A 6,000-nucleotide genomic window follows, 5' to 3' on the forward strand; every position below is an offset into this window, starting at 1 on the left:
CAACCAATATACACCAATTAGAATGGCTGAAAACAAACAAACAAACAAAAAAACTCAACAATACCAATAGACAAGCATGTGAAGCAATACAAACTCTCATTCATTGCCAGTGGGATTAAAAAATACCATAGCCACTTAGGAAGACACTTTGGTAGATTCTTCTGAAGTTAAATATAATCTTACCTTACAATCCAGCAGTTTAACTACTAGGTATGTGCATGCCTACATAGTCATTTGTCATTTCCTACTATTTGTGACCCCATGAACTGTAGCCTGGCAGGTCCTCTGTCCATGGAATTTTTCAGGCAAGAATAATGGAGTGGATTGCCTTTTCCTCCTCTAAGGTATCTTCCTGACACAGAGATCAAACCTGCATCTCCTGCATTGGCAGGCAAATCCTTTACTACTGTGAAACCTGGGATGTACAACTAAGGTATATACCCAACTAATCCAAAAACTTATGTCCACACACAAATCTGCATTCAAATGATTATAGCAGCTTTATTCATGGTCTCTAAAATTGAAAGCAACCAAGGTTCCCTTCAATCAAGTAAATGTATAAACACACTGTTGTACATCTGTACAAATGAATAAAAATAAATTAGTGATAAAAATAAATAAGCAAGCCATAAAATGGCATGGATAAATCTTATATGCTTGTTTCTAAATGAATGAAGTCAGATTGAAAATTTAAGGTTGCATGACTCTGAGGAAGAAACAGTTGAAAAGTTAAAAGACAAGGGATTTTTCACAGCAGTGAAACTATTCCATAAGATACTGTAATTGTGAACCTGTGACAGCATATATTTGTCAAAATGCATTAAACTTTACTCTCCAAAGAGTAAATATCAATGTATACAAATAAACACATCAGTTAGAAGGTTAAGGGAATTCCAGGATGGAACACAGACTGTGGAGAAAAAAATCTAATTGTATTCAAACAAATGAAACACCTTCTCTGAAGGAAGAAGGGGAAACAGTGGCAAACTTAGTATTACTGGAAATGAGTAGAGACTATAAAATTAAAGGCAAAAAATTGTACATAATTACTGTACTCAAATCGATAAAGTTGCATTCCACCATAATATGAATTAACAATCATGATGCTCTTATAGGTGTATACTGGAATGGAACAGTTAAGTAAGTGGATGACAGATGTGGACACCCAGAATCTCACTACTGTGGTGGTTTTTGCACATAAGAAAGGGGAAGGGGCTAGAGTAAGCTATATGGTAATAAATTCGAGTTAGAGACATAAATACACAGGTTTTATATATGTATATATAATCAGGTATGTGTATATATGCATACATACACAGATTGGTATAGGGCTTCCCTGGTGGTTCAGAGGTAAAGAATCTGCCTGCCAATGCAGGAGACCTGGGTTTAATCCCCAGGTCAGGAAGGTACCCTGGAGGAGGGCATGGCAACGCACTGCAGTATTCTTGCCTGAAGAGTCCCATGGACAAGAAACCAGCCAGGCTACAGTCCATGGGTGCCAGGGTCCAGCCTCAGCAGGATCCAGGGGATACCCTCAGGATGAACGGCGTCAGCAAGAAAAAGAGAGAGAAGACATGTGAGACCAGACTTGATAGGGCCAAGTCTGCGAGGGAGAGAGAGAGAAAGAGAGAGAGAGAGAGAGAGAGAGAATGACCAGACCAGAATGACCAGGTGTTTGCAGGGTCTGGCAGAGTCTGGCAATGCTTTATTTTTTAACCGTGGCTTTTATAGCCTAAATTAGTACATTTCTAAGGGAAAGATAGTTTAACATTACATCAGCTTGTTCTTCATGAAACCAGGGTGTTTTCTGCATACTTCTTTGTTTATGAGGGTCTTGTACATTATCTTCTGGCCTTGGGGCCTATTGACATTTTATGACCTAGGTGAATGCAAAGCTGTTTTCCGTAATCTATTCCTTAATGAACACAAAGGTCAGTCCTTTTGCAGAAGTTATCAGTTAAATTTATCTAAAAGGTTTACCACACAAAGACTCTGCAGCTCCAGTGAGGCAGCCCCTGTTTAGCATTCCTGGTTAAAATTAACAGGTTTAAACTCTTATTTTTCTAAATCTTTAACTATAACCACTTTTAGAATAATATTTTTATGTTCTCTAATAGGGCTTCCTCACCCCCAAAGGGCTCTGTGTCTATTGGGGCCTTTATGTGATCAGGTTCTTTATGCTGTTTTATGATTAGGGTATTATAAGCAATCATGCATATTAGTACCAAGGGCATAAGTGCATTTGCCAAACAAACTAAAATACCAGCAAAGGAGTTTAAATTAAAACACTCCTTTCACCCTGGATAATCTCATAAAATACCACCACCAGGGAAACTTATTGATTAAAGTTCTAAATTGATTCTTATTAGGAAAGAGATCGGGGAAGGCCTTCTGCCTGTGTCACAGAAATTAGGGAGTAGTCTATTGAAGTAAGCATCAGAAAGACAGATATCATCTTTAAGGTGAGCACCGGGGGCAGCTTTTCAGAATCCCTGAAAACCTGAACCACCTTGCCCGTCAGGTTTTCTCCCTCATGACCTTGTCATGGGTGGGATCTTGTGTGCCGGCTCCCGGCACATGGGGACCCAGAGTTGGACACAACTGAATGACTAACCATACATGCATGCACACAGATCAGTATACACACATGTGTTGTTGTTGTTGCTTAGTCACTAAATCATGACCAAATCTTTTGTGACTCCATGGACTATAGCCCACCAGGCTCCTCTGTCCATAGGATTCTCCAGGAAAGAATACTAGAGTGGGTTGCCATTTCCTTTTCCAGGGGATCTTCTCTGCCTAGGGATAAAACTTGCATTACCTACATTGCAGGCAGATTCTTTACCACTGAGCCACCAGGGAAGCCAAACACACATACATTTATCTCCTTATCAACCGAGAGGGCTAATGACTCTTGTATAAAGAGACAACTGGAATCCAGATCTTGTTTTGTTTGTGTTTTGCCTGTGTTGTGTAAGATGTGGGATCTTAGTTCCCTTACCAGAATCTTCGCTCCTCAACCAATGATCAAATCTGTGCTCCCTGCATAGGAAGCTCCGAGTCTCAACCACTAAACCACCAGGGACATCCCAATTATTGATTTCTAACACCATTCTCCAATAGAAGGAACCAGGGCTCCTTGGAGGAGTAACTATTTCTAGATCTGGAGCTGGAAAGACAAGATGAGCCAGGAGCATCTGATGGTTCCATAAAGTAAGGGAGTATTTAAAAAAAAAAAAACCTCTACCGTAATGGGGATATATTATATCAAAGGGACATAGGTGCCATCTGAAAGAACTCCCAATACCCAAAGCTAGAAAATTTTGAGCAACAAGTTAAATAAAGTGGTATTGGATTATAATTAAGCATTTAAAATAAATATCCTTAAGTTCACACTGATAAGGTAAATGATAAATAATATTAATAGAGGCAAATCCCTAATGCAAAAGAAATTATGTAGACACTGCACTCTCAAAGAGGTGGAATGTAAATTGTCATTCTTGAAATGGAAGGTATATGAAACAACCCTCTTACAAAGAATACAGTTTGAGAGGAGGAAAAAGAGTAAATTTACAACGAAGAAACCTGACAGTCAGCCGGGTAACCAATGTCACAGTGAACAGTGATTACTTGTACTGATAGTACATGTACCCTTGATATGGTATGATGAATAAAGCATTTCACTTGGGTAGTCTTCCTCTTCAAAACCATAAACCACTCCAAACATGAGAAAAACATCAGACTACTTCCAATCAAGGAATATTTTATAAAATATCTGATCAGTACTCCTCAAAATTTAAGTTCATTGAAAACAAGGGAAATATGAGAAACTGTCACTGCCAAGAAGAATCAAGAAGAAAGAAATGTCTAAATGTAATGTGGTATCCTAGACAGAGGCTATAAATTAGGGAAACTGGGTATGGAGTTTACGAAAACTCTGCGCACTATCTTTACAATTTTTTTAACTCTAAAGCTGTTTAACAAATAATGTTTATTTAAAAATTTAAATTTTAGTGAAAGGTAAGCATCTTGGAAACAGTAGGCTCTGAATTCAACTCCAGAGTCTAATACTTGCCTTGGACAAGCAATATCACTGCAGTGAGTCTCACATTCTTTACCAATAAAATTGGAACAATGACATCCAATTGTATAATGTTATTGCAAGAAAAGGGCTTCCCGGGTGGCTCAGTGGGTAAAGAATCTGCCTGCCAAGGCAGGAGATGCAGGAGACATGGGTTCCATCCCTTGGTCAAGAAGACCCTCTAGAGGAGGGCATGGCAACCCACTCCAGTATGCTTGCCTGGAGAATACCTTGAACAGAGGAACCTGGGGGGCAACAGTCCATAGAGTTGCAAAGAGTTGCACAGGACTGAAGCAACTGATTACTGCAGGATATAAATAAAACAACTAATATAAATGCCCTTGTATGACTACTGTCGATCAGTGAACTTTCAGACGTACTGTTTCAATCACTCACAGATCTGTTTCCCACCTCACAATCCTACCTCCATTTTTCTATTTCCACTCCTCATCTATATATGGCTTTGACAGCTTTAATACTCTGTTGCTCACATTGACCTGAGTGATCTTTACACAGAGTGAGCTGATCATGAGCACCATCCACTATAAATCTTGCCCTGACTCCCCTAACTTCAGAATTATCAGGACTGGCTTCCCAGGTGGCTCTAGGGGTAAAAAAAAAAAAAAAACCCACCTACCAATGCAGGAGACATAAGAGATACAGGTTCAATCTCTGAGTCAGGAAGATTCCCCTGGAGAAGGGCATGACAACCCACTCCAATATTCTTGCCTGAGAAATCCCATGGACAGAGAAGCCTGACAAAGTGTCAGACATGACTAAAGCAACTTAGCATGCCCTGGTGGCCCAGTGGTTAAGATTCTGGGCTTCCACTGCAGGGGCGTGGAGTTCCATCCCTGGCTGGGGACCTAAGATCTCACAAGCTATCCAGTCAAAACAAAAAAAAAAAAATTTTTTAATTAAAAAAAGAATTAAGTATCAATTCAATAATGAAAATATAAGGTCTCTATTATCAGCCTGCTGCTCTGCTGACCCAACTCATGCTTTCAGCTTTCTTCCCCGGCCCTCATTATTGGTCCAATATTAAGAACTACTTGTAATTTCCTAAAACACTTAACAATTTAATTAATCTCCACATTTTCCCCCTGCCACCTCACACCCTTTCCCCACTGGAAGAATCCAAATCCTACTTTAAGTTCAGTAAAAGTATGTGCTTCCTTGTGAAACCTTCACTAATCTCCTCAAAAAAAGTCTAACACTTTCACATCCACTTCACCAGGATTGCAGCACTGGCTTAGGGTATAACTTTGTTCTCATGTCTCTTACCCCTGTTTAAGCTGTAAGCTCCTTGAGAGAAGAAGCAATGTTTTCATTGTTTCCTTCAACTCTAGAATACAGCTTGGTGCCTAATATACAGTAACTACTAAATAAAAATTTGTTGAACATCTGAAAGGACAAATAGTGGAAAGAGATTAGATGTATATTTCCAACAGTGAGGGAGAAGAAGAAGCAGTGAAGCCAGAGGAAATGTGCTGAGGGAGAACCAGCAACCAGAGGAGACAAGTTGAAGAAAAAAGTTATTTCAGTGCATGTGGAATCTCTATCCAGAATCAGGGCCAGTAGCACCACAGGGCTTTCTATCATCAAGGTTTGTCTTGTCTCTGTGGATTACCCCCAAGGTTACTACCAAGGAAAGGAGTCCCATGTGCTATGCCACACCCCCAACACCTGTGAAAATTCTGTACCTCACCCAGAGATTATCAGGTAACAGCCTGAATTCAGTGATCCAGTTTCTCTCTTGGATGACGGCTGGAGTTGGTGCCTCTACACTCAGCAAGGGCAGCAAGATGGACCCACTCATAAGCTCCTGGAAGACACTGTTGCATTTTCTCACCAGCTGATATTAGTAGAGTAGTCCTAAGGGAATGTAGCAGAAACATTTACAGTTTCTGTAGCTTTAG

This window comes from Cervus elaphus, chromosome 9 (assembly GCF_910594005.1).
Source record: "Cervus elaphus chromosome 9, mCerEla1.1, whole genome shotgun sequence".
Taxonomy (NCBI): Eukaryota; Metazoa; Chordata; class Mammalia; order Artiodactyla; family Cervidae; genus Cervus; species Cervus elaphus.